The 15,704-nt window shown below is 43.6% G+C and overlaps 1 protein-coding gene across 1 annotated transcript in view; it reads left to right on the forward strand.

Annotated features, from left to right (window-relative positions):
• Positions 1-280: 280 nt before the first annotated feature.
• Positions 281-15,704, forward strand: part of ANKRD6 (ankyrin repeat domain 6) — a 102,679-nt gene continuing 87,255 nt past the window's right edge. Inside the window, exons 1-2 of the mRNA XM_055810742.1 lie at positions 281-2,216; positions 3,430-3,566. The gene's annotated coding sequence lies outside the window, so the exon portion shown is untranslated. The remainder of the gene's footprint in view (positions 2,217-3,429; positions 3,567-15,704) is intronic.

The raw sequence follows: 15,704 nt of genomic DNA on the forward strand, positions 1-15,704 counted from the left end.
GCAGCACATTTTCCTCTGTTTCTCTCTTACTGCTTTTTCCTGTCTTGTCCTCCCTCCTTGCATTCAGTATAATGGTTTGACTTACGTTCGGAGTTTCCATATGTTCCCTGCAGCTCATTATTTTCCTACCTCTGTGCTGCGTGACAGTCTTCCCATAACCAGGCTGTTCAGGCTGCTGTAACCCACTTGAGATAATGGAGGCACACTTTTGTCCAGAAATGGGGGAAGAAATCCCCCTCTTTTGCTCCAGATCGTGACAAAGCTACCAATACACAAATGTATTGAAATGCCTTTCTTTATTCTCAATTTACCAACCTGCTTGGAAGTTTTGCTTGAACAGATTAACAATGTACCAAAAGATTATGGGAAACATTTCAAAGTTAAATCCCTTACGAGGAATTAGGACTTAAGTTTTAAGCAGGATTTTTTTAGCAGTCATCTTTTCAGCATTGTATCGTGGGACAGCCCTGGGAGGCATTAACCTGCTGAAAACTGATGGAAAGAGGAGGAGAGCTTCCAGGTCTGTAATGAATGAGTCTGTCTCATTCACCAGCTGACCACATCTGCGCAGAAAGGACTATGAGGTTTCAGGGCTGGTTATGGGAAGTGGGTCTTGCCCAGAAATCTGACTGTCTCTTACGTTTCTTTTATACTTACACAAAGAGCTATGAAACATCACCACTGAGAGAGAATAATCTGGAAATATTGAAATACTAAATCAAGGTGTAGAAGCTCAGGAATGAAAGGACTGGTTATGATGCAGCTCTTCCCACAACACTGATGTCAGTGACCTCCTGTTTGACCACAGCTTTGGGGTCAAAGCCACATAGACTCCAGGCCCATCGCTGGCTGGGTTTTTAGAGTAGGGCTGAAGCACTTCTGCCAGCCCCTTGGCAATATAATCTGTCATGGCCTCTGCATGAGCTTCAGGATTTGCTCCTCCTCTGTCCCTTTGCCACCAAGTTGTTTTCTGTCCCCTCTGCACCTGGCTTTTTTCTTTCCTTCTTTTTCTTTTGTCAGGTCATGTAACTGTGAAGCCTTTTGCACATAATGAAACAACGCCCAGCCTTCAGTCACAGGACTTGTAGTAAGGGCAGGTAGACAAGGCGTTGAGTCTTTGAATATACGATGTGTACAATATCAGATGTGACTGGGCTTTGTCTGCGGGGAGCTGCAGTTCATAGGCATGCCACACTTTCTGTTTCAGGCAACTGAGGGAATCCCTTATGAATTTCCTTTCCCGACAGAAAAAAGAATTCCAGAAGCAGACAAAATTGGATGTCTGGATTAAAAAAGGTTAACGATAATTAAACACAGGGAACGGTCCCGCTCACGTCCACACAGTCAAGGAAGCCCACCTGCATCGGGGTTTGCAGGATTGTGACAGCATCTCATCCTAACTCTGTTAAAGGGGGAGAACTCTCATTAAATGGATTGGTGACAGATCAGTGCCAAGAAAGCCTTTTTCTGCAATGTGCTAACATCTTGTTTCTCAATCATAATGATCAAACATAGCCAAAGTAGTCCTGCAAACATTTATATATATAGAACTTACATAACTTAATTGTTACTCGCATTAATACTTCCATTCCTACATCAGAATTATATACAATGTCAAGGAAAATAAAATTCCCACGAAGCAGGCCTATCCTGAATATGGGAACGGAATCACAATATATTTTTTTGTATTTTAGAGTAACATCCTAATTTCAGTGATGACACCAGACTTCAGTCTAGTACTGGAGTTTTGACAAAGCTACAAAGCTTTGCTGAGATCACAGAGGCATCAGAACACAAATTTTGGTCAGTAAATCTTTCCTGAGGAGCACCGAGGGTTTTGGTGCATACCTGTGGTGTGACTTGCCACAGAACAATGAATACCGTAGTAATTGTTTAGTGAAACATGCGTAAGTAGACACATCTGCAAAAGCATCCAGAAGAATACATCCATCACACAGCCGGGTAGTGGTTGTGTTACTTCAACGTTTAGTTTGCTTAGGGCATAGTCCTAAGAATGCCTTCGAGCCAGCGGGGTGGCCTTTGAAAGCGATGATGTGCCGGTGGGAGCGGGCACAGTACAGGGAACAGCTGCTTGCTTTCAAGTTTCCTCCTTCAGATCCCGCTTTTCTCCTTTTACTCAGCTTACTCACACCAACTCCTTCCTCCTGTACCGGTGCCTACAGACGCTCCTGGCTGACTCGCCGCCCCACCGGCCTGTGAGTTCCCGACGCACACTCGGGGCAGCCTGCGCTCCCAGCTGCCGGGGCTGAGGGGCCCGGGGCGCTACGGCAGCCGGGCTGGGCGAGGCGGCGGGCGGGCACAGCCCGCTCCGGGCACAGCCCCCGCTCGGCTCAGCCCGCTCCGGGCACAGCCCCCGCTCGGCTCAGCCCGCTCCCCACCGTCAGCCCGGAGTTCAAAGCCCGCTGGCCGGCTCCCGCCGGCGGGAAGGGCCGCTGCCTGCTACGGCGTTGGGCTTGTGCCAGTTCTGCTCCGACGCAAATTGTTACGGGCTCCCATAGTCGAGCTGCGAAGGAGCCGCCGCCCGCGAGCGCACCCGGCGCTCCCGGAGCCTCGCTCCGGCCGGCTCCCCGCCTTCCTGGCCAGCAGCGGGTACCTCGCCCCGCTGGAGGCCGGGCCGGTGGCCCCACGCCCGCGTTAGCCCGCCCAGCCCGCCGCTGGTCCCGCTGCCCGCGCCGGTGCCAGATGGGGGGGCCTGGCCCCGCACCTCCACGCCCGATCTGCCCCGTGTCCTCGGTAGGGAGCGGCTGTGAGGGGGCCGGGGCGCGGCCGGGGCGGCCTGTCCTGTCACGGCCCCTCGCCGCGGGGGAGGCGGCCCGGGCCGGCGGGGCGGGTTGGAGGGGCGCTGCCCGCCCGCCCGCCGCGGCCGCTGGGTGTCGCCCTCGCAGCGGGGACGGTGGCGGCGGTGGCGGCGCCACCTGCGGGGCAGCCCGGCCCGGCGGCGGAGGCGCCGCTGGAGGCGGTAGGGCTGTGCCCGGCCCCGCGCCCGCCGGAGAGCGTGTGCCGCGGGGGGGAGCGCAGGTGAGCGGGGCGCCGCCGTGGGGCAGGCGTGGGGCCCGGGGCGCGGAGCCGCGCCCGCCCGCCGGGGCTGCGTGCGGCTGTGGTGAGGCTGAGGGGCGCGCCGGGGCCGGGGCCGGGGCCGGGGCCGGGCGGGTGGGCGCGGGGCTGGCCGCGCTGCGGCGGGGCTGCGGCGGGGTCCCGGCCCTGCAGAACCCGCGCTCGGTGCCCGGGCGACTCAGGTGTGCTCTTGTTACGGCCCAGGAGTAGGGTCCGGGGGGGAGCCCCCCCTTCCGCCCACACGCGAACTCCGGGCAGCCGCACAGAGACAGGAGCCCGTGTCTGCGCAGGGGCTGAAGTGCAGGTTCAGGGGTACAAATGAGGAGCCTTAACGCTCTTGTTCCAACTTTTAAGGCCGTGTCTGATGAGAAATGGGAATCTGGCTCAAAGTCGTCCGCAGTTGCTGTTGTTGACATCACCTGAACGCTCCACTGAAAATATTTCCACTAGTTTACTGCAAACGTCGGCTTCCCCTGAGGTCTCAACACCTTGTGAGTATACGCAGGCTGCTGGTAGAGCTCTCTGATTTTAGAAATCCACGGCTACAGTGTGTAATTATTCTGCAGTGTTCATTTCATTGCAAGCATTAATAAAGGGCTTATCATGCCCTGGGGTGTTGTGTGCATTACGGTATAGGCTGTAGATAGTGCTCTGTTTTTTTAAAAGGCATAACCAATATCTTTGTATTTTTATAATTACGTGTGATTATTGGGGTATCTGGTATTTCTGCAATACATGTCTGCTACTGAATACCTTTAATTCACAGGGAAAACATTGAGGGGTAGAAAGTGGCTTACTGGCTGGTGGGTCACTGAATCTTCCCCCCATGAGTTGTTTAAATGAATTTTGAGTGTCCTACCAATGTTGAAGGAGCAATCTGTCAGGAAGGTCAGTTAATCTGTCTCTGTTCAATGACGGAAAAATATAACAAAAGCTAAATTCTTAGGCAGCACTAGTTAGGAATGGTCCAGATCTAGTAGGCCTGTTTGAGCGTATGGCTTCTGAGGAGGAGAATGTTATTTGCTTGCTTGCTTTCAACGTGATATGTCTGAGTGCGTAGCTAGTTTTATAACAACTTATTCTGGCAGGCTGAAGTTCCAAGTATTGTGTAATCTTCATTCTCCAGATACTTGGAAAACAAAGTGTTTCTGGAGATGTATGATTACGTGCAAGATCTGCAGTTGCCTTGCAAACCTCAGGACATGGAGTAATGACACTAATTGAGAACTTCATAATGATTTCTGAGCAGAAAATACCAGTTAGAGCTGCTGCGTGTACCAAAGCTGCTGTTGGCTGGCAACATAAAGTATTAGGCACCTGCCTGCAGATTTCAGTGAGAGGTTAAGGTGTATGCAAATCTTTATTTAGATGCCTGTATGTACAGGATGTATGCCTGTTTGTGTCAGTGAGGAGCTAATAGTCTGTGAGAGTGGATGGGAATTCTGTAACAGTAGTAATCTCATTGCTTCTTCTTGTTTGAAAAGAAACTGTAATAAAATTAAGAAGTGGCTTCGTGATAGTACTCAGTTGGGAAAGTGTTCGTTTTTCTCTACTTCTTGATATTTACCCTGACATTGCTATCAACCTCATGTAGGAGACTGTGTTTGAACACTAGAAATGAAATGATGAGTAAATGATTGGTAAAAATAAAGTGATCAAGCTCCTGATCATTCAGGTGCTTTTCTTCAAGCTTTTTGTAGAGTTCTTTTCTTTTGGGGGGAAGAGAAACTGTGGGAAGCTGGCTTCAGAAATGGTGCTCCAATGTTTGCTGACATAATCTAGTTGCAGCACTAGGCTGAGCATCCTGCCTTGTCAAAGGTGGCATGTTGTGGAGTTCGGCTTGTCAAACTTACGATGTTCTTAGACTTGATGAGATGAATGATATCTTAATAAATCAGGTGCTTGTAGGGTATGGTAATGAGCAATTGAGCTGCATTTCTCCATCTGTTTTCAGCTTCACCTCTGCTTGACTTTGCCAATGAGTCATTTTGTGATGTAAGAAAAAAACTTGCTGCCCCTTACTCTCTAAATCTCTATAATAGGACTAACAATGTTTATCTGTTTGGATGGGTGGCATGACAAATGTTTGTAAAGCACTTTTAGGTTCTTAAATTAATTATACCATCTGACAGCTTTATTTTATTTATTCTCATTAGTTTCAGATTCGGATTTTTCCCTCAACGGTTAGGACTTGGGGTGAACTTCCAGAGAACTCATAGTTGTATCTTTTCTTAGAGTTACATCAGTGCGACATGTCATCTGTGGAAGTATTTCATTTGAAATCACAAATGTGGTACCATGTTTCACTGGCAAGATTGGCCTAGAGTGGTATTTGTCAAAGACTTAAATGAATTGTAATTGCTTTGGGCAAATAAAAAATTGAAACAAGTCATTTTAGCTCCTTTTTTTTTACTAAGAAATTAAATCTGTGACTTCTTAAAAAATGATCCAGCCAAAAATAGAAGGTGTAAAGCTGCACTTTGGAAAGACCTCAGTCTGTAACAGTATAGCAAGGGCCTAATTTTCTTCCCTGCCTCCTGGACAGTTACTTTGGCCTCAAAAATCTTCAGAATAATTTCTGAATACAGTAACAGCAAATATTCTTGCATACCATCACTAGCTTGTGGACCCTTTAGGAAGAGCTTAGTTACTTCTCTCTTCACTACTCCCACTCCTTGTTAGCAGATGCTGCTGAAGAATAGTTACAGTATATTGATAGCAGTTGTGAGAGAGAAAAGTGAAATCCAAAAATCCCCCTGTGATCTTTCACTAAATTATGTGTAAAGGCTTCTTTCTAAACTTTCTCTTCTCCTCTTTCTGTATTTGGTTTATCTCATGCTGCCATTCAAAGGACTGTTGGGCTTTTGAAGGCAGATGTCCAAAAGTTAGAAAAAGCCAGAATAAATGTGTGAATTCCTGGCTTATTTGTTGCATGGCTTTCAAATGCATGCATGCCAGGATGTTCTCTGTGTATCGCCTCCCTGGAGGATGTGGTTGTACACGACAGACAGAGTGATGCTCTGTGTCCGAGGTGGTGCTAGTTCGGCCATAGAAGTATTTTTCTTGGTTTCTGGAAAACCCTTGAGGTCCAATTGCAGATGTGCAGGTCTTGATAGTGAAGCAGGGAAGGATACTGTCAGTGTGTGGTAGTTCAATACCAGGGTGAAGGATGCTGTCAAAAAACAGTAATGACATGAGTAAGTGTCAATTTAGAACACATTTTTGAGAAGTGTGTGATAAATAAAGTATTAAGGCTGCACAGGACTTTGAGGTTAAAAGAAACCTAGCACATTAACTATTAGTAGTAATCTGATTTATTGAAAGAGTAAGATGTCCTGTGAAAACAGTCCTGTTGTGATAAATGAATCCATGTTGGGTGGCTTAACCAACACAGTACAGCTTGAATTCCTGCATTATCTGGTTGTGGATGGGTCTTGGTAGCATCAGGGCTGTACTTCTGATGCAATACTGAGTACATAGCTAGCTCAGGATATGGTACAGGACTGTAGATTGCTGGCTTGTTCTTGCAGCATTTAACTTTTGATCCTTTGTCAGTGGTCCTGACATGTGTGGCATGAAATTCAAGGTTCTTGCAATCAACAGGAAGACTCTGTCTTATGTCTTACTGCCAGCACTCATGTCTTCCTGCCTGCTTCTCTGTGCTCCCTCCTTCCCATTCCCCAGACCCTGTACTGGTCCTCCAAATCCTAGGTGCATCTCAGCCAAGCCATGGCTGTGGCGGAAGCTGGCTGCGATTGGGGATGGGATTTAGGCACATCTGTGGGAAGCGGTGGATGGAAGTATCTGGTATGGATGCTAGGCAGAGGGTACTGGGGCTATGGGGTAGCTGGGGTGCGATGTGCTGAGTGTGGGCACCCTAGTGAGTTTGCCCTAATCTTGAAGAAAAATTTATTTCGCCCTATGTCAAAAAAGCCTAAGCTTTTTTATCTTATGCTGTGATCAAAAGCATATGTAGAGTACTCTTCAAATCATGAAATCTCACCTCCTTCGAATCCTGCTTTAAAACAAGCTGCTTCTATCCCTTACTTTTCCTTTCTCTCACACAACTTGCCTTCCTTCCCACCTGAACACCATCCGCTTTTGTGAAGTGATCCACTGAAGATAGTTTTTGGGTGCATGACCTGGCACGGTGTTGGATGAAAGCATTTGCGTTTGCATTATGCAAAATGCATTTGGATTTGATGGAAATTAATTCCATAAGGGTGTGTATCTTCATTGTGTCCACATTACAGTGGGATCAGTTTCTTTTCCAGTTTGAGATGCCGATTGCCGATTCCAGTCAGGTATATTTTCTGTTGGTTTTAACAGCATCTGCAATGTGACATCTTAGCAAGGCCTGATGCTAGTCTATTTATATTGTGCTGATACACTTCGGAGTCAAAATTCTCTAAATTGTCTTAGATGGGTCAGTCACTGAGGAAAGTGCCAGCTTTAAAAAATAAAAAAGCACCACCAATGCATGGTAGTCATGTATCAGCTCAGTATTTTTTTAATAGTGATCACAGTGAATCATTTTATGTATGTTTTACTTCTATTAAAAGTTTGATGTCTATGCAAGCAGTACAGTTGCAGAAACTGCAGTTGATTTGGAGTCTTGGGCAGGATGTGATCTTTTCACTTTATCACTACTGTCTCAGATAATTGCACGAATACCTGCAAAGCATACCCATTACTTAAGCCAGTTCATTAGTATATTGTAAAGCTCACATATGAGTAATTTTCCTTCATTTTCTTTTTGACCACCTTTGTGATTAGTCTGTGTCTGGCTGAAGTCTTTTGAGAAGATTTAGGGATGGGGGACGGGGGTTGTCTTTATTTTTCTGGCTGTAGAGCTATCTGCCTGCCATCTGCAGTCTTTCATTGATAATGTTGTTCAGATCTAGATTTTGAAAGTACAGCACTTTCTTATCATTTTGTCTTTTCTAGACTTTACAGCAGTTTCTGAATTGTTGCAAGTATGGGTTTTTTTGATAGCTTTTCACAGCTTCTGTTTAAAATCAGGCCATGCTCTGTCCCTGTGCTCTTTTTTTTTTTTCTCTAAGAAGTGGTACTGGTCTTAAATCTTTACATTCTTCCTCTTCTGTTACACTGTGATGTAACTTCAGCCTTTGACTAGCCCCCAAGATCTAAAATTTCCGTGTATGGAAGCACAAGAAGTACAGATAGATTTCTGTTGGCAACAGAACTGCAGAAGTATCTGTCTTCAATGGTGTGGTTTTTTCGTTGAAGAGTGCCAGATGATGGAGTTGCAGGCAGATGTCACAGCAGATGCTGACCAGCTTATTTTTTCATTTCAGAGTCTGAAGGTATTTAGAATAAGAATAAATGTTATGTTTTAACGTGTATCATGTTACCATTTTTGTGTGCTGTCATATGGTGCCCTACAGGTAAATGAGTCTTTGCCCAAAATTCTTGGTAGCATGGAAAAAGCTCAGAGGCTAGATGTAATTGGAAGTTGTTTTTCTTCCTGCCCCTGTGTCATGTTGCCTGCAATAACCATTTCTTTCATGTGTTTAGGTTCTCTTAGATGTGGTGAAATGCAGTCCCTGGATTTGTAGGGTTATGTCAGATGCTGCCCCCACCCTCCACCCCCCCAAAAAAAAAAGAAAAAAGACATTGTGGAGGATCACGTTCCCCTCCTTGAACGGATATAAATTTGCTTCAGCGGATATAAATTTGCTTCAGTGTGGGAGATTGTACTCTGATTCTAATGTGTGATGATTTCTTCCAGAGGTGTGCTAGTTTCCTCCAGAACAGCTGTTCAGTATGGTTGAATGCCCTGTATTAGTGAAGCTATGGTTGAAGTCTGTCAATATGAATGGGAGACTCTAGTGTGGAGTAAGCTGAAGTGTGAATTTACAGTATTTTATTAATGATCAGTCAGTTACCAAGTAGTTGGATGCTTTTGTTTCACTGTAAGGTTACACTTAATCAGTTTGGAGAAGCCTGGGTTTAAGAAATTGTGACTTGGCATGCACTGGGTGAGGCCATCATCCATTTCACTTTCTCTGGTGTCTTGATGGGCAAGTGGAGATGCCTCTGCAGATGGATAGCGTAGTTACCAGTATGCTTGGTAAAGCAGGACTGGATTTGGGGTGAATGACGACAGCTCAGTCAAGAGAGAGGTTGATGTTAGCTGTCTGAGTTGCTACTAGCTTCAAAATAAGCAAAAGCAAATGTAATTTATTTGAAGTTTAATAACATAAAGAGTTTTCAAAAACTTAGCAAGTGATATAGATGCTTCTGATGTACCTTGCAAAGACAGTGTGCCTAATGTCAGCTGCTTCTCTGTGTGACTGTCTTCATGAATCACATTATTTCAGTCACCTTGAAGGCACGGAGCGCTGCACATCTCTTGCTGGCTTGGACAGAACTGTCTGTCTGGGAAGATTTCTTTCAGTTCTTCCTGCATGGTGGCCAGTGGCTGAGCAAGTTGCCTGCCTACAGGTAAAATGAACCTGATTTAGAGGTATAGGTGAATGCTTTCATGGTCAGTGTGGCTAATTCTCACATCTGTTATGTTGGCTGCATTTCATTTGCAGGGAAAGAAAACATATATTCTCCTTAACGCCTTTTACTCTTTTAGGGCATCCATGTCAATGACCGTCTGAAGCTGAGGAGGAAACGTGAGTGAGTGGGAAATAGGCTAGGAAAACACAGCTTGAAAATTGCTTTATAATAAGAAGAGCCATTTCTTCTCACTTGTTTTGAGCCTGAGATCTGCTGATTTAATCTGATGCCCTCTAGTATTTCTCCAACCTGATTTTCCTCTGCTTAATCATGTCCTGCCTTTGGTTGTCTTATGTTCTTCCTTGAAACTTTTCTAGTTTTGCTAAACCTTTACTGAGAAGAGATGCCAGAGTTACAACTTTTGGGATGCAGTTGAACTTTTTAGACAGTTGAGTAAGGGTGGTTTTGCTTGTATTCTCTGCAGTAATAATTTTTAGCACTTTCCCTGCTTTCTAACTGTGCTGATACTTTCATAAGAACAATCCACTATAAATCCAAGGTCTCATTCCTGAATAATCCAGAGCCCATCTTTATGCATGGGAAGTTGAGGTTTTTCTTCCTGCCATGAATACCCATCTTCTTTTGAAATGGTATTGAATTCTGCCAGCCATTTTACTGGTTATTTGGTGTCATTAAGTCCTTCTGTATCTCTTTGCAGTCAGCACTTGCCTTTATCCTGAATAATGTTATCCGTGAGGTCTGTTATTTAACTGTTGTCATCTTTCCCTGTCCCGCTGTGATTCGTTAGTGGTATACTGGACACAGTATAACGCAGATGGCCATGGGGCTGCAGAGTTGGTCTCCCTCCACTATGAAGACTGACGGCTTTTTCCTTGTACCATTTATTTTCTGTCTAGCTGGTTCACTATACAGATGAGGAGTTTTCCTGTTATCCCATAGCGGCCTAGTTTTTATAATACTGAATTTTTTTTTTTTTGTAATTAAGCAGCCTTTCTTCCTTTGAGGGGAATCTTTGGGAATTGGACCCTTTTGACTAAGTTACCATGGCTTGAGGAATAACTTTACATCAGCGAAGCTGTGATAACAGGCTATGTGTAAACACAAATGTGAAGTAATTTAATTTAAACATCTTTCTTGGGTCCAAACAATCAGCATTCAGCTGTAATTAGTCCACATTACAATCACCTCCCAGATTGCTTCATAAAGTGTTAAGTTTCAGTATTCTTTTGGGGATTTAGTTTTGGTTGAGGAGTGCCCTGAGTGAATTTGTTAGGTAGGTCTCAAATAAAAACTGTTTAGAATAACTCACTTCTGCTTCTTATTCTCCCTACTTGTCAGACCAGGTTTACTATTTCTGCATGTAAGCCTCCCTTGCTTTTTCAGAAAGTATTCGGTCCTTTCTCAATGAGAATTTTACACTTCTCAATGAGAATTTATATGTCAGCAAGATGGGACCCAACGTGAAAAGTGAACTGCAGAATTAAGTGGTACGAATACTTCACCAAGTAGCATGCCACACCAACAAGTTGAAGCAGAATTTGTAGGTATAAGCTATAGTCCTTAGCAGAGTTTCTTAACTGAAAAAAAACTATTTTAAAAAATGATTCCCAGATTCATTCTGTGCCTACAGGAATAACTTAAGTAAACAAAGAAACAAACAAACCCCATTTTTTTTCTGCCTTCTCTCAGTTCCCTCTAGCCCTGCCCCTGCCCACCAGCATGTTTGCTTCATAAATTTAAAATCAAGCTTTTGGCTTCCACACTCCATTGTGCTTTCAGAGAATCTAGCCTTTCATGCCTATAGCTGTGCAGACATACAAATGAGGATGTTGCTGGTTCAGTTACTAGAATCATGGCGGGGTTTTCTTCTTTTTGTTTTTAATCCTCAAAGTGAAATACTTGGCATGGAAGCTAGAAGCATATTTTATTAAAAATCTAGCATGCAGAATTTGGATGCACATATTTCCAGCTTTTAAGAATAATTATTTTTGAAATATTATATTAATATGAATTTGCTTATGTATTGTATGTGGTTTTGTACATCCAGAAAGTGTCTGAATATAATTATGTGGGATGAGCTGGTTTTGCCAACACACAGGCAAACCAAGAAAACAGGTAGTGGTACATTCAGTAGAACTAAGCACAGCACTTAAACCTTTAATTTTTTAATTTATGGGTTTTTATTTATTCTCCATCTCATATTTGAAATTAAGAATCTCTCCATGACTAAGCTGAAGCAAGTGCTGAGTGACTCATTAGGCTGTGGTGTAAAGCCAGTTCTACCTGGAATCTGGTCTTAGTGTTTCCAGAGATGGAACAAAGAGTATCAGTGACATGGAGATCTTACTTGGTCCTTCCGTCCTCTGTAGCTCTCGTGACACACAGTTACTCTGCCTTGGTAGAAGACACACGAAGTGCACTTGTCAGGTGAGCTTAGCCAGGGAGGGTTAGCAGAGTAGAGTGATCCTGTGGTGGAGTGTCTCAGCACAGTATTAAATGTGTTCTACAGTGCGTCACATTAAGATGATGGATTTTCCTATCATATTAGAGAGCTGTATACCATCATCTTCCCCCAAAACACTAAGATTTTGAAATGCATTAACCATACAGGCAGTGTCTCAGCCTGATTGTTATTAATAAATTCACATTTTAAATTTTAATATAGCAGGCAAACATCTGTTGCTTGTCTGTACTTTTTACTTGATTGGTTCTCATGCCTCAGATTTGGAGTATTCGCTCTTCTGCTAACAGAAGTTTCTCATGGTTTGAATATCTTACACTTACAAGTTGTCCAAATATACATGCTCTTTCAAGAAAAACAGGATAGGGCAAAAGTGTCTGTAATGTAAAAGTTAGCAGATTTTACCAAGTACCATTAAAAAAAATCACATCTGTTATGCTCTTTCAATGGGATTTTCAGGCCTTGCTTAATTAAAGATCAAGAATAAAATTATACTAAAATAATTACCCTTCTTTTAACAAAATTATCTTGATTTATTTTTGAATTACAGTATTGCCCATAGAGAGGTAATTATCAACAACTTGTGGGTAGTAAAATTATAATTTGTTTACTGTATTAAATCTCAGAAGGGTAGCCTTGAAAAACAAAACCTTCAACTAATCTTTGCATTATTAGATAGGTTAAAGATGGATGCCTATTATCCTGGGCTTTTTTAAAATTAATTTTTATGCTGTGTTTTGTAACAGTAATGCCGGATCAAAGCCTGATCTCATTTAATTCAATCACTGTTTATGTGAATAAGACTCAAAGAATGTGGCTTTGTATGAAAAACATCCTCCCAGAGGGAGCTGTAGTAGGCTTACACTTAATATAAAAAAAACAAAAACCAGAAAAAGGAAACCAATGTTTGTGTTTCCTTGTGTCGTTGTATAATGATTTTTAGTGAAGTTTCATGTTATGTGAAATTAAATCTGTAGCCAAGGTGACATGATATTGGACAATTTTTATAATTCATCATGCAGGTCTGTGCTGTTGAAACAACAGGCTGAATGTTTTAAGGTGCAGACAGCCTGACTAAGGAGTGTTGCAAAAGAAGTTGTAGAGCGTTTTCAGCAGAGAACATGTTAACTGAGAGATACTTGTCAACTCTGCATGCTATGTTACAATCATGAGAGTAGTTAACAAGATAAAGAAAATCTCACTTTCCTTTCTGTTTACAAAACTGGCCTTTCTGGAAGGACTAGAAGACAAGAATACAAATACATAATATGCTTGCCTTCTTTTTCTTCCCCTCCTTTCTGCCTCCGTGTATTGAGCCACAAATAAATGGGAAGACCAACGGTAAGAAGGCAGCACTAGAGTAAGTCCTCCTCTTCCTTAGTTTTCTCTCTCTGTTTTATAGACTTGAGAGCTGATGGCTCCTGTGATAAGGCATGATTCATTCCTGTAGTGCCGACAGATCAAAACTATGCTGCAACTCTTCCTTAATCACATCGCAGTAGCCACAAGTCCAAGGATGGATCAGCATGGTTCAGGAGTGAAGTTTGATCTTGTCTGCACTGAAATGCCAGCATGCATTTTAGCCATATTAGGCCACTCATGTGGTTGTATGTGAATAATGAAAATGTCCTCAACCTTTTCTCCATTTAATTTTCCCATGCAAAATCTCTTCATCTTGTGCCACTTCCAAAAGCTTCTCTGTATTGTTCCTCACCTTTGTGTTCTTCCCTTTTTTGTCCTAGATTACTCTCACATCCTTGATCTGGGAATCATCTGGTTTTCTTTGATCTGTTCCTCATCCTTACAAATCTCCTGTTGTTTTTCTAACTGTGCTCCTGGCAGTGGTTAATGAGTGCTGAGTCACCACTTTGAACCCAGACAAGCTATGAATAGAGCAAAAGGTAGTTTAACAAACCTTTAAAAAAGAATTTGTGAGAAAGTGAAAAAGGATCCCTGTCCATCTCCCATGCTCTTCCAGGTGCTCTTTACCAGCTTGGTTGTTGTGACATGTCTTCTGAGGCTTTTTAAAAGCTCTACATTTGGGATTTTCTTCCTCATCCCCCCTTCTAGGCTTTACCTGTCTCAGTTTGCAATCTCATTTTTCTATGCTTTCACTTTAGTAAAGCTGGGGTCTTGGGGCATACTTTTCCATCTCTGACTTCTTTCAGCTCTGTCTACTCCAACATCAGCAGCTCGTGGGCTGTTCTGGTTGCTTTTCCAGCTTTGTTAGGTTAGGCTTCCAGTCCTTAGCAGTGCAATGGGTTTTTTGATATACTGGTCTACTGTGTTCCTTGGTAGGAGTGAGGGTGAAGGAATATATCTATTTCTGTCCTGTTGGACAAGAATTTCCACCTCCTTGAGATTTTTATTAGGTTTTTTTCTGTATGTTGTAAAATAAAGATGGGATCTCTCTGGAAAGAGTGTCCTGGAATATGAGAGGCACAGTGGTGCTGAGCTTCATGAAGGTAGGGAAGCAGAAGGCCAGGAGGAGGATCCTGCCTGGTTCTGGGAATGTGATGTCCCTGTAGCATGATCCTGCCCTTCTCTATTATTCCATCATCAGCTTTTTGTTTTGCATTTCCATTCAGGACCTGGGCAGCCTTTGTGGGCATGTGGGCAGATAGTGTCAATGTTCTCCCTGTGTTAACACTGTCTTGACAGGCTGGCCTCATGTGAAGTATGAAGGAGACTCAGATATGCTGAAATTTAAAAATATTTTTTAACTATAAAGCAGGTACACTGAACTGCATGATCCTTTTCATAAGGCTAAAGCATTTCTTCTTGGCTGTAGGCAAATTGGAAATATAAGGAGACCGAAAGGAGTGTGACAAATAGTGTCATCCTCCATGGTTCCTACCAGTGGCTGACCAAGGAGGTGCTTGCACGAAGGGATCCTGACTTTGCCAAGGTGCAGTAGCCTGGCCTGGTGTAGTAAGGCTTTTCCAGGCTGTGGGAATTCTCCACAAGCATTAAGAAGCTGAGTCTCTTTAAACTCAGCTTCAGTTCCCAGAGAGATGGCTTCCAGTGCAGGGTTGTTCCTTTGGGTTCCTGCAGGGTCCTCAAGCACATGGGAAGAGGTGGGGGAACAGGGAGCAGCAAGGGGGACTGGGGTCATTTGTGTTCCCTTTGCACTCTCAGCTCCCTGTACCTGACAGAAGTAGAAATGTTTCTGGGTCATGAGCCTGTGACTTCTTGTGTGTAGCCATTAGGGCAGAGTCTTCATCAGGAGCTCAGAGTCTGTCCTGTGAGAGGAGCAGCTTTCAAGAGATGCAGTGTTTATGGCATAGAGACTCTTTAATCACATAAAATTACATTAGTGGTGTTCCTTTTTATCTGTGCGAAGAGACTGCTGGTATGGGAAATTTTTATTTCACCTGGTTGGGTATTGCATTTTGATGCAGCAGATGGCATATGTCTGACAAGTGCCATTTGGTAAGAGAGTAAATGTAGCAAGAATACACCCCAGCCCATCGGTGTTTACTTAGTTTTTTTGTAACATCAAAGCACCCTTGTGCCATGCTCATTACAGTCACCTGATGCAAGATCCAAGGTTTTGTGATGCCTACTTTCTTCTGTTGTTCCTGTGTTTGTACAGCTGGCAAGATTCTCAGGAGATGTATGGAAGAGCAGTGTTATATTCAAGGTGAGTTGTGTTAATTGAGCTGTAGCCTGCACT

Source organism: Falco peregrinus, chromosome 7 (assembly GCF_023634155.1).
Source record: "Falco peregrinus isolate bFalPer1 chromosome 7, bFalPer1.pri, whole genome shotgun sequence".
In the NCBI taxonomy this organism is placed as follows: domain Eukaryota; kingdom Metazoa; phylum Chordata; class Aves; order Falconiformes; family Falconidae; genus Falco; species Falco peregrinus.